Here is a 22,592-nt window from a genome sequence, read left to right on the forward strand (position 1 = left end):
GCATTACCAAATAAATAAACGAACAAACAAACAAGGTAGTACACAGAGGAACCAACCATATCTGCACCCAAGATAGCCACAGTATAACAGTATGTTATTTTTAAATTCAATCACTTTGTCATTCTCACTGAATTAACCATTTGATACTTGGGCCCCACGCTTTCTTTCTTTCTTTCAATTATTGGAGGTGTGGGCGGACCCACGTTGGGGCCCACACCAGACAGCCATTGGGGTAGAACAGACGGGGCGGAGCTTCCAAGTTTGACCCACCCAATTTCTGAGGTGGTCCCACCAATCACCAGTTTCCCACCCCCACCCAAGTTTCGTTGCGCAATTTAGGCCCCTCATATGCCATCGCTTACAATGTTGAAGGAAGTTACAGAGCGGCAAGTGCACTGGCCTACAGACAGCGTGATTAGGGCAATTTAGGGAGGATACATCGTCCCTATACAGGCCATTTTCCGATCAGCATGAACAGTAACGCTGGAGAGCCATGTAACAATGCCGTCGAACACATACTCCGCCCTTAATTAAGGACTGTGAACACAGAGCTTTCGGAACACCAAAGAAAATATTACTTTTGCCTGATCCTAACATGGTCTCCGCTCGAGACCTAACTTCCAACGTTCTCACTGGTACATTCGCAACACAGAAAGGGACACAGATTCATAAATTCATGAATTCGGCCACCGGTAAAAACGATAAGTCACGTCACCAGGAAAGAGAACTTTGTTGTACACGCTCTGTATACTCTTCTGTCCTACAGGAAGTGACGCCGCAGCCCATCTGGGATGCGGAAGCGCTGATGTTGTTGATGTGCGTCATTCGATCCCACTGCTTCGCTGGACAGTGGACCTTCCTGGGACCGGCGGTCAATATTGTTGAGGCCGCCAGTTAGGTAAGGGGGCAGGGGAGATTCGTTCGTTTCTCTGTTTTTTGGGGCAAGCGTTGTGCTCACTGTTTTGGTTGAGGGGGCGGGCTCCTGCCAGATGTTCGCTGTCAGTAGCTCGGGTCCCAGAAATAGCGGATTGTGATCTCATTGCAGCGTATTATGAAAAATATCTGAGTGGTGATCAGAAGCCCGCTGGTTAAAACCGCTGTACAGCGACTAAACACAGCAACGCAGCATAAAAGGAAAAAAAACGCCCGCGTTACTACACCTAGACATTAAACAACACGTCAACCCACCTTTCTCTGGGAAGACACTACTTTGTAGAAGTACTGCATTTGAGTACAGCTCGGGGAGGGTTAACCTGCTAGGAGAAGCACACAGCTTGTGTGTGTTTGGTCATTTGCCCATTCATGACAAGTGAAGGAAATCATTTAAAAGCGGATCCCACAAGGGCCAGGGTGGAGCATGGAGGAGGGGCAGAGTTGGTGTTTGAACTCCGCTCAAAGCAAATGTTTGAAATGGGACAGTTTCTTTCAGGCTGCCTCTTTCCAAACTCCACACTGTACACCATTTCCCTTTAAATAACTTCCATGGCATTGGTGAACCCAAAATATTGTTGGTAATGCAGTGATTTTTAGTACGTTAAGGGATCCATAGACACTCTCTTCAGTAGAAGTTTTCCAGGGTAGCTCAGCAGGTTGAGTGACCGTTGCTGAGGTCTAATATATAAAAACTGGTTGTTAATTATACGACTTTTTGCCATTTCCTATAAATAAAACGAGTGCTATAAAATGTGTTTGGCCAGAGCATGGGTTGGGCTCGTCCCCTGCTTATATTCATAGCGGAGGTGGGGTTATTTTTACCTTGTGAAAATCAAAAGTTGGAACCCATGAACCCACAGTTTAATTGCCTAATAAATGGTGTCAGCACAACACAAGCATTTATTTGCGATTAAGCAGTTTCACAAGCATATAATTTTTATCAATATATCCTGTTATAAAACCCAAAGGAAGGGGCACACAAATGACAGGGTATTTATGTGGTAGTCCGACCAAAAAAAAAATATTTAAAAGAGAACTAGCGAATGCAAGTTTAAGCAGCGTTTTTTGAGTTCGGAAACAACTTTGTTTTTTTTTTTTCTATGAAAGTGTAAAATGCACATTTGGAAAAAAAAATAGTGTGCTCAACATGTAGAAAGATAGCTTTTAACAGTAATGGCTCCCACCCCAGTGATAGTCATGGCCCATTAATTCCTGTGGTGGCCCTTTGAGGCCAGAAGAAAGAAAACGGGCAGAGCAAATAAGGCATGCAATTCTGTCCTCCCTTGTCTTCACCTGTTAATGTGCACTTGAAAAAACCGCAGAATCGCCGGCAGGCCTATTTGCTGTATCTAAACTGTTAAATCTATCATATTCACTTAATCGTCCTGGGCAGACCGGTATTGTCTCAGAAATTCAAGGGCTCTGCACTGCTGTTGTTTTTCCCCCGTGTTCCTTCCCTCCTTAAACGCTTTGAAACACTTGCCTTTGTATAGGCACTATATAAATAAACATTACCATACCAAATGTGCTAATGACAGCTGGAGAAAGGAGCACAGAGCAGATTATATCACCAAGCAGAGGTGGGGGTTCAGTGAAGCCTTTTCAGGGCTGAGACAGGCCGGGTATGAGATCCGGCATTAGATGTCTGGCCGAATCTCAGACCCGGCAAGAGCCAGCCCATTGACCAGCGCTGCTCATGACCATTGTTGTGTATCTATTGCCAACATGAGCTGTTGTGGATCTAAAATAATAAATCGAACACGTTGACTTAATATAACAGGTACTGCCCCTGAAGGGTGGCTACCTTTAATTCGTTACATATGTCATGTCTACTGGCAACCAACATGTTCTTGTTTGTATTTGATAGTGTTCTTGAACTGATCCGAGTTCTGGAACCAGTCAGTTGTTGGAACTGAACCGGGCTGTGTGCCTGTTGCTCGCTCTGCTCAATCTTAATAAAGTGTTCCTGTTTCCTCTCACCTGCGTCTGACCATTGATCACAATACTAGCGACGAGGAGTTTGGGCGGAGGAGAGGAGATCCGGACAGTGGCCACCCCTCAGTATCTGGGGTGAGCCTTACCAGTGCCCTAAGTCTTGGCGGGAGTGCGGAAGGCCGGAGAGCAACAGGCACAGCAGCCGATCGCGAGCCAGGTTAGAGGGGGAGTGCTGCACTGCAGAAGGGGGCGGGGACCGGCATCTCCCGAATCTGGTCCCGCGCGCATGCGCAAATCAAGGCCAACGTGCTTTGAAAAGGGCAGCACAGTCGCTGTAGGACCCGCGCTCAACCCGCGTGCCTCCCCATTGTGACACGTTGCCTAGCAACGCGTCGCATGGAGAGTCAGCCGCAGAGGCCCACGATACCAAGAACACACAGATTTAAGGCAGAACTGGGTAGCCACAGTACATAAGCTGAATAAAAGGAGAGACACTGAGCAATCATTAAAGGGACAGCCAACAAGACAGATAAACCACCTTACTAAGCCAGACACACAGCAAGTGACACAGAGAAACCATTTAACTAAGCCAACACTCACCAAGGGTGACAGCTCTATATCGGATGTTACCAACGCATCCATTATTGATCAGGTCAGAGAGGACATGGCTACCTCCATTCCGCCACCCTCGCCGTTCCTTGCAGAGCCTGGCACTCCTCCCATCAGGTGGGAAAGGATGTTCGAGCATTACCTGGTGGCGATATGAGGAGACAGTTTCAGTCCATTCCAGGAGGAAGGCCCTATTGCTCTATAATTTGTGCCTGAAGGCTGCTGCGTATTTGATGGCCTTGTGAGTCGCCAGGAAAAGGGAGATGAAGTCTAAAGAATAGAGGAACATTTTGAGCCCTGAGTCTGTGGAGACCTATGTAGCCACCCTGAGGACATCGAGTCACACCTGCGATTTCGGGGACCTGACCGACTCCTTGATCAGGGACCAGTTGGTTAGATGCACCAACAACCCGAGAGTTCAGGAAAAGTTGTTTGCCAAGGACATGTCGTTGAAGCATGCTGCAGAGCTCACACGTAGCATTGAGCAGACCGCGCAGTAGATGAAGGTGGGAAAACAGGTGGCGCAGTAGGTATGTGCAGTTGCTCAGAAGAAAGTTATCCATTCCCGGCCCAAGGAAAGAATGGTGGGGACAGAAGTGCCTTAAGTGCGGCAGCTCCAGACACACAGCGAACAGCACATTCTGTCCTGCCAAGGGGACGGAATGTTTTAGGTGCAGGCGCAAGGGCCACTTTGCACACATGTGCAAGGAAGTGTCCATTAACATGGTGGAGCAGAGGGAGAATAATGGTGATTCAACAAATTCCTCGGCTCCAGGTCTTTCGGCTACATCCAGTCAAGAGAGCAAGCCACACCACATTTTTGAAATTTCTGACTTGTCTGGAGAAATAAATGGTCCTGTGGACAATTTCATGGTTGATGGGTGCAGGTTGGAAATGAAAGTCGATTCGGCATCTCCATGGACCATTATGTCAGAGGACACTCTCGAGCACACTTTATACAGGGATGTGCAGGACTTATCACCATCTAAAGTGCAGCCTTGTGGTTATGGGGAGACCGCCATAGACCTACTAGGTGAGTTCCTGGGACAGGTGTGCTACAAAGGAAGGGAGTGCTTAGCCTATATTCTGGTTACGAGGAAGGGTGCCTCGCTATTTGGATGGGAGGAGCAAAGGAAACTAGGAGTGAGAATCCAGGCCAGCGCACTGACGCCTGTCACTATAGCTGAAGTAAATGACAGATGGTCCATGTAATTTCCAGAAGTGTTCACAGAAGGTTTAGTAAAACAGAGAGACTTTGAACACGCTATCAAATTAAAACCCAATGCACATCCAGTGGTTCATAAAGTGAGACCAGTTCCATTGAAAATGAGAGGGCAACTGCATGTAGAGCTGGTAAACCTTCTCCGGAATGGTGTGATTGAACGGATCCAAGGGACCGAATGGTTGTCACCAGTAGTTTTGGTAGCTATGAGCAACGGGACGCTGAGACTGTGTGTCGATCTCAGAGAACTCAATACAAATTTCTTGGTGGAAAGGCACCTGTTGCCGGTCATTTCAGAGGCCTAGTTTATCACCGGGTACCATTACCCAAAGGAAGCCAGGATGTCACAGACTTCATCACTCCCGAGGGAATATTTAAATATCTGCGCATGCCTTTTGGGTTGGCATCAGCTGCCGCTGTGTTCCAACGAGCGATGGAGGAGATGTTGGAGCGAATGGTGAATGTTGTGGTATTCCAGGATGACATACTGGTGTTTGCTGTGAGTGAGGCGCAACATGATGTGGTGTTGAGGTTTGTGTTGGAAAGATTGAGGAAGGCTGGTCTCACGGTGCAGAGGAGTAAGTGTAGGATTGGGGTAAAGGAAGTGGACTATCTAGGACACAAAACGTCGGGGCAAGAGGTTGCACCCAAACTAACTCAGTCTAATGGATGGCATTTGCAAGGCTCCTGCATCGCAAGATAAAGACCAACTGAGATCCTTTATGGGGATGGCTGAATTTTACCATACGTTTGTAAAAATGTTGCTACCATTTCCTGTCCTTTGAGAGAGTTGTTGAAGAAGGGGGTCAGCTTTAAGTGGTTGAAGGAGTGTCGGGAGGCTTTTGACAGAATTATATAAGGCATTGGAAGTGCACCATCTTTGGGAGGATTTGTGTGTGGCAGGAGGACCGTGCTATCTGTGGATGCAGTTTAGGAGCTTCACTTTTGCAAATTGATGCAGCGAAGGAAGAACATATTATTGCATTTGCCTCAAGGCCATTGAGGGACGCTGAGAGAAACTACTCAGTAATTGAGAGGGAAGCTTTGGCTGTGTATTGGGCAGTGTTACACTTCAAGTTTTTCTTGTGGGGTCAGGAGTTTCTGATCAAAAATGATCACACACCATTGGTGCAGTTGATGAGCAGTGATGGTTGGGCGAGGGGCTCTCCCAGGATTTCCAGGTGGATGCTAGGGTTGCAGGGATATAATTTCCAGGTGTGCTATGTACCAGGTAGGGAGAATGTAGTCGCAGATTGTCTCTCTTGATTATCGATGGAGGTAGTAGGGGAACCTGCAGCACTCATTCAGGAAGAGGACATGATAATTGAAAGCATTGATTGTGGTGCTGTGGAAAAGGAAGAGTGGGTGTTGGCGGGCAGAGAGGATGTGACACTGGCCAGGGTGAAGGAATGGACTGTAGGTGGGTGGCCAAGGAAAGAGAATATGGATAGGGTGTTTGTTTGTCTTTTTTTAGGTCGAGTATGAATTATGTTTGTCAGAGGATGGTCGCAGACTTAAGAGGGGATTCAAAGTTGTTCCTCCAGAAGGAGTCAGAAGCAAGCTGATAAACATAGCTCATCAGGGTCACCCAGGTATGGGAGGAACCAAAAGGTTATTGAGAGAGTCGTTCTGGGGGCCAGAAATGGATAGTGAGGTGGATAGGAAGGTCCGCCAGTGCAGGGACTGTGTGATGTGTGACAAAAGTAAAGTAGTGAGAGAGATTCGCCTGTGCAGGTTCTGAGTGAACCTTGGAAAAAGGGAGCAGTGGATCTAATGGGTCCCATCCAAGCTTTGGGGGACAGATTTAAGTTTGTGGTGGCTATGGTTGACTATCGCTCAAAGTGGTTGCAATGGAGGGCCCTGAGGGAAGCTACCACGCGTGAACTATTCGCATTTTATGAGGATGTGTTTTACAGAGAGGTGTTTCTGTCCGAGATTATTACGGACAATGGAGTTCAATTTTGCTCAGAGAGGATGAAGGGGCTTCTCTCATGTTTTGGGATAAGTCACTTGCTCACGGTTCTGTACCACCCCAGAACAAATGGGTTAGTGGAACGGGCCTACAGATTCCTTTAAGGGGGCATACAGCTGGCACTGAGAGTTGGTTTGTCGTGGATGGAAGTTTTAAAGGAAATGGTGTGGAGTTATTGCACCACACCCCACTCTATCACCAAGGTTTCACCATTCGTATCACTAAAGGGGTGCCAGCCGGCTACCAAGTTGTGCCTTGGTTGGTTGGGGTTGTCGGGTGTGTGGATGTGGACCGTGATGAAGTCATGAATCTGATAGAAAAGGCTCAGCATCACTATAAGCACAGTTTTGATGATGCTTCTAGGATCAAAGTGCAGGAGTGGTGAGTTGGGGATATGGTGTTGATTAAGAACCCCAGGTTTGGACCTAAATGTCTGGAGAGTAAGTCCTTGGGCCCCAAGAGAATCTCAGCAGTCTGTGGTGGTGTAGTGATTGTAGAAAGTGGGGAGGTTTGGTCCAAAGGGAGTTTGGTCAAGTATGGTGCAGGGATGAGTGATGAAGGGGAGTCGGAAGAGGAGGTTGTGGAGAAGGACGGCTTGAAGTGTGACTTTGAGTGTGGCGGAGGAGGAGGTGGTGCATGATAGGGCACTGGAAAATAATGATCGGATCGCTGACTGACCAACCAAAAGGATCAATCAATAAGATGCCCATCAGATTCAAAGACTTTTGTTGTGATTAATGTGTTGATTAGTGCGTTATTGGTTTTGCTTAAAGAGGGAGCTGTGCTGTGTTTGACATTCTTGCTTGTATTTGGTAGTGTTCCAGAACTGATCCAAGTTCTGGAACCAGTCAGTTGTTGGAGCTGAGCCAGGCTGTGTGCCTGTTGCTCGCTCTGCTCAATCTTAATAAAGCGTGCCTGTTTCCTCTCACCTGCATCTGACCATTGATCACAATACTACCTTTTTATTTATTACATATGGCATGTCTACTGGACCAATATGTTGTGCAGCATGACTTCATAACATCCCGCCTCCACCATGAATAAACTGAACATAAACCATTAACTTTACCAACTACAACGTTACTGAACATTGTCCTTTGTTGCGGCCTTGACATAATATGAGAATATTATCTGGTCTTTGGAGAGGCTGATCCAGAAGGAATTGAACCTTGCATTGCATGCCATCACTCTGGCACAATAATATAACGTTAAAATGATTTCTAGGGGCCCTGGAATCCATTTAGAGCCCACATGAAAAGACAAAGATATTTTTGAGAGACGCAGGAATATTTTAAATAAATGCTCATTGGATCTTGTATTACTTATGATGGAAGAGTTGGCTAAAACAAGCTACAAATTACAAGTTGAAATGTGTGAATTGGGTGCATTATGGACGTGTTAGCTTTTTTACATTAGCACAATCGTAAAACCTATCAACTGGGATGTCCTATATATGATTTCCAACAGGGCAATGTTGATGTTTCATATTGCGTCACTGGCGTGCTTTCTTGATCACAGATCTTGTGGGGAGACAGTGGCTTTTGGTAATGATATGTTCCCATCAGTGAACACAACTGTGGTATTTAAGGGACTGTGTGTGCGCTTAGCACTGACCCAAGTGCATGGAGGTAATCCTTGGACATTGTCACAGTTTTAACTGGGGAGCATGGGCATACTTCAGAAGGGACAGCAGGGATGAGTTGTTCCCGTGAGGTGTGCGGTTGTGAGATGCTGCAGAGCATAGTTGCTTGCTGGTGTTGTGTGGCGAGGAAAAGATTGGGGGGCATCGGTCTAGCAGAGATGCAAGAATAGCTGGAAAACATGGCGTCCTGTAAAAGAGCTTTTAAAACTCAGTCTCTGGGCCAAATCCAAAGGTTAGACTAATGTGGTTTATAGATTATAAAATGTAGTATATGAGATCTTTTGTGGATCTATTTGGGTGGGGCTGTTGGGTGTGGCTATCCTAGTGTAAGTGTAAGGATATTTGTTTGTCACAACTCGCACTGCTGATCTGAAAGGCTGAGGGATCTGCATGAGGCTATGCAATACATCCAAAAGAGGGGCAAGACAAAAGAGGCCCCACCCTTCGTTACTCATCCTTATGTACAGTGCCTAAGTACATCACGGGAATCGCAAGTGCTCTGTAAGGGAGGAACTGCACAGGGGCTATGAGCTATTGTTAAGCCCTTGGATTAAATGAGGTCAAATACAGAGGCTTTTTCCATTGTGATGCTATTAACAATATTAATATTGTGGTTTAGGTGATCTGCGCAACAATGCCATTGGAAGGGAATTGCTACTTTGAATAAGCTTGTGGTTGTTTTGATAATATCCCATATAATTTAAGGCTATTGCAAAAATAGAGGGGTCTCATGTTTGTGTTTCAGCTAGGCTTCTCCAGGAGTGGATTTTGTAATTGCATTGCTAGCGGCCTAATCTGAGTGCATGTACTTTTTAGGATAGTTCTCACTTATTAGATTGAAACTGTATTTACTTGGATATGCCCGTTTCCCTGTTGTGCTTGTGGTGGTACAGGCATAAGGATATAGGTAAAAATGTGGATATGTGAGTATTGTATGCGTGTGGGTGTAAAGCTAAGATGACCTTGTTTAAGAGATAATATGAACTGAAATATTGGCTCAAAACCCTTTGAATGTGCACTAAGTTAAATGCGTATGTATGTGTGATTTTTACACAGCTTGTGTTTTGTTTGTTTTTGCGTAAAATATTATAGATTTAGTTATTTCTTCCGACCTGATAGTTTTGCCTGGGGTTGTCACTCATAAATGCCTGTTGGGTAGTTGTGGCTGTTTCACTGCTGTATGTGTAATGTTGGTTCTGGTTGTAACATATACAGAGCAAATTCACAAGTTGGATTTTGACTACAATATTGTTGAATGTCTTGGTGTATATGCTCTTTCCCAAACTCTTCCTGTTTTTCTGTAATTGTTGTCACTCTCATTGAATTTTTTTTTGTCAATTTCAAATAATTATGATTTTGTCTATTTTTTTAATGTTTTTATCTAGAAGGGAAGAGATGAGGGGGGAAAGAGGGAAAGAGTAGGGAGGGGGCATACAAGAAAGAAGGTATGCTTAATGTTGAAGAAAAGTGTCACTGCGTGCAGGATATTTGACACTGATATTTTGTTATGTTTTGAAAAATGCAGGCAGGCATAACATTTATAAGCTGGAATGTTAAGGGTGTGAATAACTATTAAGAGGAGGGAAATATTATCGCAGCTTAGTAGACTAAAACCAAATGTAGTATTCCTCCAAGAAACTCATTTGAGAGGGAATCAAGTAGGGCATATTATAAATGGTTTGTATGTAAAAGAGTTTTCGAGTTATTTTGCAAGTAATTCTCATGGTGTATCTATTCTTTTTAGGAAAGACTTGAGCTATAGAACTGAATGTGTATGCGTAGATCCTGAGGGGAGATATGTTGCATTCAAATTACATGTTGAAAATCGATGCATGCCCATTCTGGATATTTATGCGCCTAATGTGAATCCAAGCTGCTTTCTTTGAAATACTAGATGGAGTCTTGGAACAACTAATTTGTACATGGACAATAGTTGGGGGAGACTTTAATACTACAATTGATATGAAAATGGAAAAGACCGCTCTGGCTAATTCTTATGCTGAGGCTAAAGTGAGAAAAGGTCTTTTTAAGATTTGTGGGATTTACATGACATTTGGCGGGATCTTAACGAGGAGAGTAGAAAGTATTCATTCAATGGTGCATTGTACATCTTCACGTATTGACTTCTTCCTTATCAGAAGAGATTTATGTGGGCATGTTTGTAACGCTGAGATTGGTGGGGATGTAATTTGAACTTGTGCTCCTATTACGTTGGCGTTGGATGAATCTACAAGTGGTTCAAGATCTAGGAAAAAATGGCATTTGAATATACTGCTACTCTCTCTGATCTAGAATTTGTCAAGCATATAGAAACGGATATATCACTGTTTATGAATGACCATTTGTATTCAGTTGGCTCCATGTCAGTAAATTGGGATGCGTTGAAGGCAACATTGCGTGGTAAAATGATTAGTTTAGCTTCATACAGGATGCGCCAACGGGAAAAGGTCATGGTCAAACTAGAGGACGAGTATAAAGCAAATGAAGTACGCTACTCTAGCTGCCCAAGTAAGGAGAATATGTTGCCTTTGTCCCATGCAAAACAAGCCTTGGACTGTGGACTTCCTCATATGGCGGAGATACATCTATTCTATTCCCGACAATCTTACTGGCAACAGGGTGAGAAGTGGGAGCCTTGTTGGTGAGCCATATACAGCAGAAGGAGAATAACAGACAGGTGCCATTTTGTTGTGGATAAGGGAGGAATAATAAGGAGAAAGAATGAGGAAATTTGTGAAGAATTTAGACAATATTATGTCTCCTTATACAAGGGCGATGAAGCTGTTTCCGAGTTGGAAATTAATAATTATCTCTGTTTTGATATGCCAAGTCTGAATGAGCAAGACAGATTACATCTAGCTGCGCCAATAACAGTGGAGGAAATTGAAATTTCCGTAAATACATTGGCGAATGGCAAATGTCCTGGTCTTGATGTATTTCCAGTAGTTTTATAAAACGTTTAGTCAAATCCTGTCACATTATCTTGCACAATTATATGCAGAGATTTTGCATAATGAAGAGGTCGCTGAGTCAATGCAAACTGCATTAATAACGGTAATTCCAAAAACAGGTAAAAACCCATCGTTATCTTAAAATCGGCCTGTTTCACTTTTTTAAAATACTTTTTATTTGTATTTTTGTAAACAAGGCAAACAAGAATAATTTCAACATTCGCCCCAACATTCCCCCCACCCCCTCTTATTCTTTCCTTGACCGATTCCCATGAGACTTCTCGTCTTGTATCATTCCTGTCACACCTCCAGCCTTCTCCGTTATTTGTAATTGGCCAGCAACATGTATCCTCTTCCCCCCCCGAAGAGCACACTCAACCTTACCCATATCAGTGTTCATCCTTCCCTTCGCCTTATCGTCCCACCTTCCCCCGTCCCATCTCTCGTGGCGTAGCCAGATCATTCAGTAGTTGGCCACAGTTTACCGTTACACCCCCCCTCTATATCAGCTCTTGCCCCCTCTATATCAGCTCTCGCCCCCAGCAATGTTTCCAGTTCGGCTACTCCTCCCCTCCTCTCCCCTCCCCCCATCTATGGGCATCTGCTTGCCATAGCACTATTGATGGTCCCTGTGGATGGTTCCACGCAATACCCATACAGCGTTTAGCCAATATCAATAGAAATCACACATCGGCTAAGGCCCTATACACATTACTGCAAGCCTTTCAACTAGTGGATGTGTGGAGGGTGAAGCATCCACACGATCGGGTATACTCAAATTATTCCACCCAACAGGACCTTCACAGAAGGCTAGATTATGTGTTACCGGGGAGGGAATCGTTCCCAAGGGCTGAGTACAAAGCCAGGGTCCTGTCTGATCATGCCCCTCTGGCAGTGATGTGGCAGGTTCTGCCCCCTACCCGGCCCCCGAGCCAGAATCCCGTCCTGGAGACTCGGCGTGGAAGCACTGAAAGACACAGGGTTCAGAGAGGTCCTGAGGGCGGAGGTGAAAGAGTACTTTGAACATAACACTGGCAGTGTAGACTCGGCCGGGACTCTGTGGGAGGCCTTTATGGTGGTGGTGCGAGGGACCGCTATAGCTAAGACAAAGGGGATGCAAGAGGTCATAATTTGTGACCTGCAGAAGGTGAAGAAATTAGAAACGGTCATGCAAATGGGCAACATATCCTCGGAGGAGGCTGAAGAAGTATCCCGGTTGCAGAAGGAGTGCAGAGATTACTGGGACCAACTAGGCAAACTGAGTTATATGAAATATGTTGGAAGACAGCATGCTGAGGGAGACAAGCAGGGCAGGTTGTTATCCTGGTTATACAAGTGTGAGACCTCTCATTGCCAATGAGGGCAATGAAGGGAACGGAGGGGCAGCTACTGGAGACGCAAGAAGTGGTTAATGAATGTTTCTACGAGTACTATAAACAGCTATATGAAGACCCTCGGTGGGTTTGAGGGGGTTGATTTGCAGGAGGCACTGTCCGAGATTGCGCTTCCTAAACTTGATAAATAGAAAAGTGATAGCCTCGAGGTCCTAATCACGTTGGAGGAATGATCACGTTGGAGGAAGTAGAGCATGTGGTAAAGGGATTGCCTACGAATAAAGTGCCTGGAACCAACGGGCTCCCAGGCGAATTCTATGAAGAATATATGGCAGAGCTACTCCCCACTGCACCCCCCCACCCGCATTGCCAAACCCCCTCCCCCAATGTTAGAAATGTTGAATGAGGCACTACAAGTAGGGAGACTGCCAGAGTCACTGCGAGAAGTGATAATTATCCCACTCCTCAAACCAAATAAATTGGATACAGACTGCGGATCTTATCGACCCCTCTCACTACTTAACCAGGATGGTAAGATTCTTACGGCGGTCATGGCAAGTAGGCTAAAACCTGTTATCAGCAAACTTGTACACCCAGATCAGACGGGGTATGTCCCACACAGACATATAACTCATAATTTGCGGCGGCTACATCACATAATCGAATACACCCAGAGGGAACCACATGAAGTAGCAGTGGTTTCCCTTGACACAATAAAAGCATTGGATTCTGTCAAATGTCCTTGGCTGCTAGCGGTCTTAGAAGAATATAGGATGGGACCCACATATATCAAGTGGGTGCGTATGCTGTACAGTGCTTCGCTGACAAGGGTCCGAACGGGCTCCATTATCTCTGAGCAGTGGCAATTGGGTAAGGGTACGAGACAGGGATGCCAGTGGTCTCCAATGCTCTTTATACTGGCGCTGGAGCCCTTGGCGGTATAATGAGGGAGGATTATGGAGAGGTGGGTATCAGATCTGGGAGTGAACGGCACCATGTCTCGAACGCCGACGATCTGCTTCTGTACCTGTGGTACCCGGAAGAGAATTAGCAGTCTACACTAGTTGTGCTGGCACGATATGCTGTACTGTCGGGCAGGGAAGCCTCTGAACAGGCTACCAGTACGTCCGATAAAATGGGAGTTGGACACGTTTCGGTACTTGGGGATAGATGTATATCGCGATCAGAAGCTAGAACATAGGCATAACACGGAGAAGGTGATAACTAGAATTGAGAAGAGCATGACATGTTGGACGAGGTTTCCATTATCCATGAAGGGTCGTACAGCATTGCTAAAAATGGTGGTACTGCCAAGACTACTACACTATTTTGCAAATATCCCGTATGTAATACCAAAGAAGTTCTTTGTGAAAGTGCAAAGTATATGTAGGGAATTCCTTTGGCATAACTCGAGGAGTTGAGAAACATTGTGGAAATTGCAGAACCCATATGACCAGGGAGGTATTAAATTGCCCAATTTCTAAGTATACCACCTGGCTAGTCCGCTCCAATTTGTGGCCAAATGGCTATTGGAGGAACAGACGCCCGAATCTAGGTTTCTACGGGAAGAAAGTCCACCGTACTTCCTGAATGAGATCATATGGCTACCCTGCCAGCAAATAGATGGGGAGCATCTACTGTTCCGTCTGGGGAATACGGTTTGGCGTAGGGCGTGCATTGTGATGAATGATCCCAATGCCATGCTCCCCGCAAATACCACTTGTGGCGTTGGTAGGTTGGATTACCAGATTAGATTGAATGTCAGGAGGATGTGGGAGCCTGTGGGAATAGCGACAGTTGGGGATGTACTCGTGGAAGGGAAGCCCCAGGATTTTGAGGAATTGGTGGCAGACACAGGGTTACATCTGGGACAATATATCATACAAACTCGACTCCTGAAGATCATGAAAAAGATAAGTGGCCGGGAGCCGAATCGGCCCCACAAGCGGAAAGTATCGACATTTTATGACGTTGCGGAAGGGGGATGTGAGGTCTCTCGTATATATGAGCTGTTAATGACTAAGGTGGGGAAGGAGGTAATTCATATAAGATGGAGTTGGGAGGCAGAGGTGGGAGAGCCCGTGTCGGACGGGATGTGGAGCAGAGTGCAAAAATACCACAAGACGGTGTCCAGAAACGTATGATTGCAGCAGATTCAGTTATGTGACCCACAGGGCATACTTAACCCCACATGCAATAGCTAAGTTTAGGCAGGCGGAGGTACAGGGGTGCCCGAAGTGTGGGATGGTGGACATGGAGATGGTGCATATATATGTTCTGGTCATGTGCAGAGAAAAGTAATTTCTGGGGAGAAGTGGCCCACATTATGGCGGGAGTGGAAATTACTCTGGACGTGGGATCCCCTTGGGTGTGGCTGCTGGGTGGCTTTCCACGACCCAGGAGAGCCAAGCATGTGAGCAAACTAAAAGACCTAGCTTATATACTGGCTAAACGCAGGATTGCGATGAGTTGGAGGGCACAGATGTGACCGTCTGCACAAGGATGGTGGAGAGATCTAGTGAAATGGGCTAACGCTGAAACAGTAGTGTGGCAGGAGGCAAGAGGGTAGGATGAGGATTCAGAGGGTGGGGGTTGGAGGCAATTGGTGGCTGCTTTAATGGTCTCGGAGCACGTAACTCAAGATGGAAGTTAATCTAGGTGTGAGGATCATATTCTCGAACAACTGTGTGCTGAAATGGAGGGAGGAAGTGGAACGCGATGGCGCCGAGTTTGGGGAGGGGGATAAAAAAGCATATACCTAGTTGCTTAAGCGTGTGATTCATTCCAGTTTGTACATTTGTATGGTTATATGTAAAAATCAATAAACTGTTTTCTTTTTAAATATAGAAATCGCACCATCTTATTCCATGCCTTCTCCCCCCTGGAAGGATCCCCCAAATGCATATTCTTGGGTTACATTCCATGTTCGTCCCCAGCAACCCATTCACCTCTTTGATCACCTTATCCCAATAGTTTGCTATGAGCCTGCAATCCCATATTATGTGCCAGAATCCTGCCAGGCTTCTACCTTATCTAGGGCACTCGTCTGTTAACGTTCTTTTCATAGCCCATATTCTAGCACAGTCCTATGCATGATGTTAAATTGGACCAATTGGAATCTGGCGTTTGTGACACTTTCTGGACCTGTTCGTATATTTTTATCCATTCCTTCTGCAGGATCTGGAATCTCATATCCACCTCCCATTTCCCCTTTACCATCAATTCCCCTCTAGATCCCTCCTCTTGTAGGGCCTTATATATGCGTGAGACCATCTCCTTTCCCTCCGTCTGCTCCAGTAGTATCCACAACACCAGGCTTGTTTGCGGCTCCTCTGGGATCCCATTTCACATTTCCGTTAGCCTCTTAACCACTGCCCCATATGCCAGAAACAATCACTTTGGCAGCTCAAACTTCGTACACCATTCTGAGACCATCGGCAGCTGCCCTCCCTCAAACAGGTCCCCCAACACCTTGCATCCCTTCCTCTGGAGCTCCTTTACCCCTGACCTCCCTATAGCTTGCCGCGGTTCTGGTCCCCACCCCCCCAGGGTAGATGCCCCCCAAACTCCATCTTCCGTACATATTTCTTCTGCATCTCTGACTGCCTCGAACACTACTGAGGTCCCCTTATTCCCGATTCGGTTCCATAATAGTTCAACCCATTTTCGATATGGTTTTAAATCCCCCACCAACCCCTTCAAGGCGTCCCCTCCCGGTTGTCCCCACTCCAAGACCATCTGCAACTGCGCTGCTATGAAATACTTCTCATAGTTGGGGAAAGCCAGCCCGCCTTCCGACCTTGGTCTTCGTAATGTCACTAGTAAAGCAATCTTGGGAGGATCACCATTTTGCATAAAGCCACTCTTCCCATCAGGGAGAGAGGTAGGCCCTTCCAGCACTGCACCGAATCTCCAATTCTCGATAGTGCCCTCCCTGTATTGGGTACGAAAGTTTCTTCTATCTTATGGAATATCTGAATACCCAAATATTTGAATGACCCGGTCTCCCATTTTATCCCCACCACCATCCCCGTAGCCCTCCTAGGGGCAACAGCAACAATTTATCTTCGTTGATTTGAAGCCCGACAATTGCGGAAAATTCCTCAATATTTCAAGCAGCGTTGGGAGATTCTCCTGTGGGTTATTCACGTATAGTAGTAGATCGTCGGCATACAGTGATCCTATATACCTCAGACCTCCCGCTTGCTTCTATCATTTCCTGTCACAAAAACCCTGCCAGCGGCTCTAGGGCCAGGGCAAATAGTTTTGGGGACGTCACACACCCCTGCCGTGTCCCTCTACTTAGTTCCCATTTCCCTGAGACCCAGTCATTGGTCCTTACCTTCATTGCCAGTTTGTTGTAGAGCAGGCCCAGCCACTTACCTATATTTTCCCCAAACCCGATCCCTTTCAGTCCTCGAAATAGCCACTTCCATTCTTGCGTGTCAAACGCCTTCATGGCGCCAAAGGAGGCAATCGCCATGTCCGCTTTCTGAGATTTCATATGATCCATCACATGGTGGAGGCGACCAATATTACCTGCTGTATTCCTCCCTCTGATGAACCCGCATTGGTCTGGGTGAACCAATATTGGAGCTACCCTCCCTATCCTGGCCGCCAGGATCTTCCCGTCAATATTCAATATGGGACGGTAGGACATGCAGTCCAGTGGATCTTTCCCCTCCTTCAGGATTACTGTTATAATGGCCTCCCACATGGACTCTGGGAGGCGTCCCTTCTCGAAAGCCTAGTCATACACCTTGCGCCATGGGGATAGGAGATCTATACTCCGTAGAATTTTATAGGAAACCCATCACTACCAGGTGCCGTGCCCTTCCTCATGGAATGTATTGCCTGTCGGATATCCCCTTCCTCTATTAGAACCTCCAGTTCGTCCCTCATATCCACTCCTAATTTTGGTAACCGAACCATGTCCAACAGATCCTCCACATCCTTTTACACATATCCCCCCTCGCTTTTGTACAATTCCCCATAAAATTCTGCCAACGTCCTATTGATCCATTCCTGCGTGCCCACTATTTCCCCCAATTGGGTCCTAATTTTGAGTTATAACACGCCTTGGGTGTTCCCTGTTTATCAGCCAGGCTAATAATTTCCCTCCCTTATTCCCCTCTCCGTGTAGTTGAACGTCCCGTCTACTATTGTCAAAATGTGTCAAATCTGCCAGGGTCCTGTGGTAAAGCGCCAGGCTCTGGGTTAGTCTGTCTCCCACCTGATTTACCCTTGTAGCTTCCCTGTCTAATTCCGCCACCTGTTCCTCTGTCTGTCGTAGTGTTTCCTGCAATCTCTTCCTCATCCCCACCGTCATTGACAGGCATATCCCTCTCATATTTGCCTTTAAAGGCCTCCCAAAGCACGTCTACCGATGCCACCGACCCTGCGTTTAGCTCAAAGTAACTTTCAATACCTTTGCATACCTCATTTTTGAATGCCCCGTCTTCTAGCGCTTCTCTCTGCATGCGCCACATTCGTTGTGGGGTCCCCTACCCCTCCCTGTCAGCTTAACCATCGGGGGAGTGATCCGAGAGTATGTGCCCCAAGTATTCTGGTCCCTCAAATTGCTGACAATGTTCCCTCCCTGTCAGTAGAAAGTCCAAGCGCGAGTACGACCCATGTGCCCCCGAGTAAAACGAGAACCGTTTCTCTTCACCATGTCTCTCTCCACACTTCCACCAAGTCTAACACCTCCATCACCTTGTGAAGTGACACTGCCATCTGTTTTTTACTGGGTCCTACTCCCCCTTCCCCCTCCCACCCCTGTTGCATCCAGGTGACCATTAAAATCCCCATCACATATTATGATTTCACCTCTAAACTCTCCAATCATGTGCAGCACCGAGGTTAAGTATTCCTTATCAATGTTCGGTGCATATGAGTTCACTAAGTATATCAAACGCTCCTCCCATTTCCTCACCATGACCACTGCCCTCCTCCCCACCTCGTCTTTCAGTACTTTTTACACTTGCGGTGGCACCCCTGTTGCCACACAGATCAATACCCCCATCGTCTGTGTAGATTAATACGTGCCCACCACCTATCCGCTCCATTTTCTCCCCAATGCCACTAATTCCGCTTTACCCATGTGTGGCTCCTGTATCAGGGCCACCTGTATCCCCTGTCGCTTCAGAAACTCTCTTACCCTCTGTTTTTTTTTTTGTCTCGACCCCAATCCCCGAACATTCCATGTTCCGATTTTCAGCCCTCTAGCCTCCACCATTATCGATCAGGTTTTGTATCTTGTCCGCCTCCCTCCAGGGTCCCCTCTCCGCCGGGTTCACCTCTCTTCCCCCAACCATTCGTCAGCGGGCAATTCCACCATCCTTGTTGTGCTGACATCCCATTTCCGGTCTCATGTCTCTCGGTGTTTGGTCTCATCTCGATTCCCCTATTCCCTTCCTGAGTCTTAACTCTTTCCTAGATGGTAACCACCCCCAATTTGGTTTTCCCTGACGCCCCCCCACCCCTATCCCCAAACTATAACTCCTGGGTTTCCCCCCACCGGGTTCCATCCCCCCCCAACCCCAACATAGTGGACCACATGACTAGCTTATCCCGCCTTTTTCCCTCTCCACATGGGTTAGCAGCCAGTGGTGTCATTGGAGGAGGGTTCCACATTGCCCCCGCTCCCGCTAGCCAGTTACGAAACATCTCCTCCTGCTTGCCCTGTGGTTACTCTGAGGCGCCATCTTCGTAGCTAATCCCCACTTACAATCATGGTTATTCCGGCTGCCCTAAATCCCCTGCCCCAGACTGTCCCTCCGCACCCCCCCAGCTCATTCTCATTTTGCAACTCCCTTCCTTGCGATGAGGTGTCTAGCCAATCCCACACCTCTTTCGGGGACTTAAAGAACCATGGCTGGAAAAAACATCATATACTTAAAGTTCAGTTCTCTGAGTCGGCGTCTCACCACGTCATACTTTCTCCTCTGACGTTGTACTTCCAGAGTAAGTCCTGGAAGATGCGCAGTTTCGAGTTCCCAATTTCGTTGAGTTCCACCCTGCGAGCCTGGTCCCGAAGTTCATAATCTTTGCCAGCATTGCTCTTGGAGAGCGGTGGGGCTCTGCCCGGCACCCTGTCTGCCATCTCATCTGTGAAGAATTAGGATAGGCCTTTTATCCTTAGCACCTTCAGGATCAGATTTTCCACAAATATCTCTGCACGGGGTCCTTCTTCCCTCTCCTGCACCCAACCAATCGAATGTTAAAGCGTCTGGAACGGCCCTCAGCATCCTCAGCCTTTACCTCCAGAGTCCTGGTCGCCCCCGTACTGACCCTTTGTTCCACTTCTGTGACTCGCTCACACACCTTGCGGAGGTCATCTCTTATTAGGCATACGTTCACTCCTACCTCCCTAATGCTTCCTTCAAGGGAGGCTCGCGTCACCTAAATCGCTTCAACGTGTCCAGGGTCACCCTGTCGCTCCTTCCTCCGTGGTCCGGTCCAACCCCTCCTGTTTTTGCATCTTGCCCTTTGCTTCCGTGTACTTCTCTATCCTTTAACCATGTTAGCCACGTTTCCCTTCAGGAGTGCTCTCAAGGTTATGTTTCCAAGCCCCTTGTAGGGACAGAGGTCGTCTTTCGGCTATGTATCTCTATACTTCCTCTATTCCAACCTGGTGTGTCCTCTTGGATGTAGCTCCCAGTTTTTCTGTTTGGTGTCTCGGGGGTTATAGTGGCATGGCGCCCCCTCCTGCCGGTCCAGCCGGGGTTAGCTCCCCCGTACCTGTCGTGAGCTGGAAGCCCCTGGTACCCCTCCTTATACAGGCTTCTGCATTCAGTCGCACACGCCACCTTATTCTCCCCCTTTACTTCCTTGTTCTGCCCAATGTCTGGGCGGGGGGGGTTAGGCTGTGACTCGTAGTTTAAATTTGAACTTCAGGGGTGTAATCCGTTTCCTCCTTGCTTTTGAGTCGTTTGTCGTGCCCTTGTGGGTAGCCCCGCACACCAGTGCCCGGTGTATATTGTGGAGCTATGGGAAACGCCCCTTTCGATTGTTTTGGCCGGTCCAGGCCTCCAGGCCAACTCGTCCAACGTTGTTTCACCCGCAGTTATGGTGTCCTGTGCACTCCTGATTTCTCCCTTTTTAATCCGGTCTCAGCCCTTCGGTCCCGATCATACCCTCAACCGCCCCCGACCCGTGATCTAAGAAGAGGGGACCAGGGGTGGCTTATTGTAGGAGGGGGGGTGACACAAACCTCTACTTCTGAGTCACTTAATGCAGTCAAGTCCCCCTCCTCCTCACCTGTTTCTTCTTCTGATGATGATGAGTGGTTTCTTGCCCTTCCTTCTCAGGTCAGATCGTTTTTTTCTTGAAGAGATACAGCCTTACTTGGATCAAAGCCACTTTGCCGCCGTACTGTAAACGGCAGGCAAAGGACCCCCTTCTGATAACGCCAGAGAAGAGGAAAAAGCCAATCAATAAAATACAAAATACAATGGCTAAAAGAACCTCTTGAAGGAATGGTATTGCAAAGTTGTTCATAGAATACTCTTGAAGAAATGGTCTTGCAAAATTGCAAGTTGTTCGTAGGATAGATGCTCTGGAATGTAGTGTCAAGTCGGAAAAGGTTCAGTTGGACTGAATACTCTGCGAGTAGGTGGATAGTCAATACAAGTATACCATCAGCAATGGTTGTAAGAAGACTGTCAACAAAATTCCCTGTACTTCGGTAGCACTAGAGCGCCGGCAAGGGAGAACCGAGGTAGCAGGGTGGTACGCTGGACCGAAGCGGAGTGAAAGAAAAGGAGCAGAAAGGAAAACGGAAAGAAATACAAGAGCGAGTAAGAAAGGCAAAGGTAAATTGTAAGTATTATACAAAAAGATATCGCCAGAATGGAGCAAGACCCATTAGAAAGGGAGCGGTTTGTGAAATACGAAAGAAAAACCACAGAAAAAGGACGTAAAGGAGAGGGAACGTTCGGAAAAGCACACCAAAAGACTCGTACAAGAAAACTTAGCGTGGGACCCAAAACCAAAAGTACTGAAAGGGTTGCAACGCAAAGACGGAAGTGAGGAACGTGGTTAAGAAGGAAGGAAACGTCCAAAGAGGCCAAAAGACTAGAATGCTGCAGGAAGCAACATGGGAAGCGCAGTGGAACAGTTCAATGGCGGCGAAATCTCCAGTTATTCCATAGGCACCAGGATGGCAAGCGCATTACGGGGTGGGGGGGTGATGCTCCAAGGTCAATGGCTGCGTCTTCGCCTCCCACCTCTGTTCCCCATTTCGCGATGGTCCACTTGCTCTGTTTCCCCTTGTTACTCGCTCTTACCTCCGGATTTCCAAGTGGTGGCCTTCCAGTCTTCCAAGCTGGTTAGCACGGGGCCATCAGATCGTCCTTGTCCAGCTCGCTGCCCTGTTGGGTCTGCCCCTTTCGTGCTTCTATCCCGTCTCCCGGCTTCTCCCTCCCCACCTCGCACCACTGCACAGTATGCCTCACAGCCGTATCCCGGCCTGATGTTCCGTACATTTCACAACGAGCAGGTGAACTTCACCATATATGCGCGGCCCCTCTTCAATCTTCTTTTCCCTCCACTCTGGGGCCACCTTGTCACTCACCAGACTGATTGTCCTGTAGCCCTCACCGGAGGCTTAACTCCTGCTCCTTATAGTTCAGATGGTTGCGGGCATCCCCCGCTTCTCGTCGGGGTGCCTCAACGGCCATTTTGGGTACACTTTGGGCTGTCTAACTATTCACATTCCGATTCGCAAGGGTATGCAGCCATGTTCTTCTCCACCGGGCCTCCGTACGAATCATCCAGGTATAATGGGTATTCCGTTTAGGGATTATGTCTAAAAAGTCCTTTTTGTATGCAGGTGATCTCTTGGTCCTAATCTCAAATCCAGAGCGCTCTTGCCCAGAACCTCTATTGACATTACAGCAATTTGGTTGCTTCTCTAATTATAAAGTAAATGTCACAAAGACTCTTATTTTCCTCATATCGCTTTCATGTAATAGGGGATTATTTGATGTGG

The 22,592-nt window shown here is 47.1% G+C and overlaps 1 protein-coding gene across 1 annotated transcript in view; it reads left to right on the forward strand.

Annotated features, from left to right (window-relative positions):
* Positions 1-764: 764 nt before the first annotated feature.
* Positions 765-22,592, forward strand: part of TAX1BP1 (Tax1 binding protein 1) — a 1,378,509-nt gene continuing 1,356,681 nt past the window's right edge. The window contains exon 1 of the mRNA XM_069648239.1: positions 765-898. The gene's annotated coding sequence lies outside the window, so the exon portion shown is untranslated. The remainder of the gene's footprint in view (positions 899-22,592) is intronic.

Source organism: Ambystoma mexicanum, chromosome 2q (genome assembly GCF_040938575.1).
Source record: "Ambystoma mexicanum isolate Mex_15411 chromosome 2q, UKY_AmexF1_1, whole genome shotgun sequence".
Taxonomy (NCBI): domain Eukaryota; kingdom Metazoa; phylum Chordata; class Amphibia; order Caudata; family Ambystomatidae; genus Ambystoma; species Ambystoma mexicanum.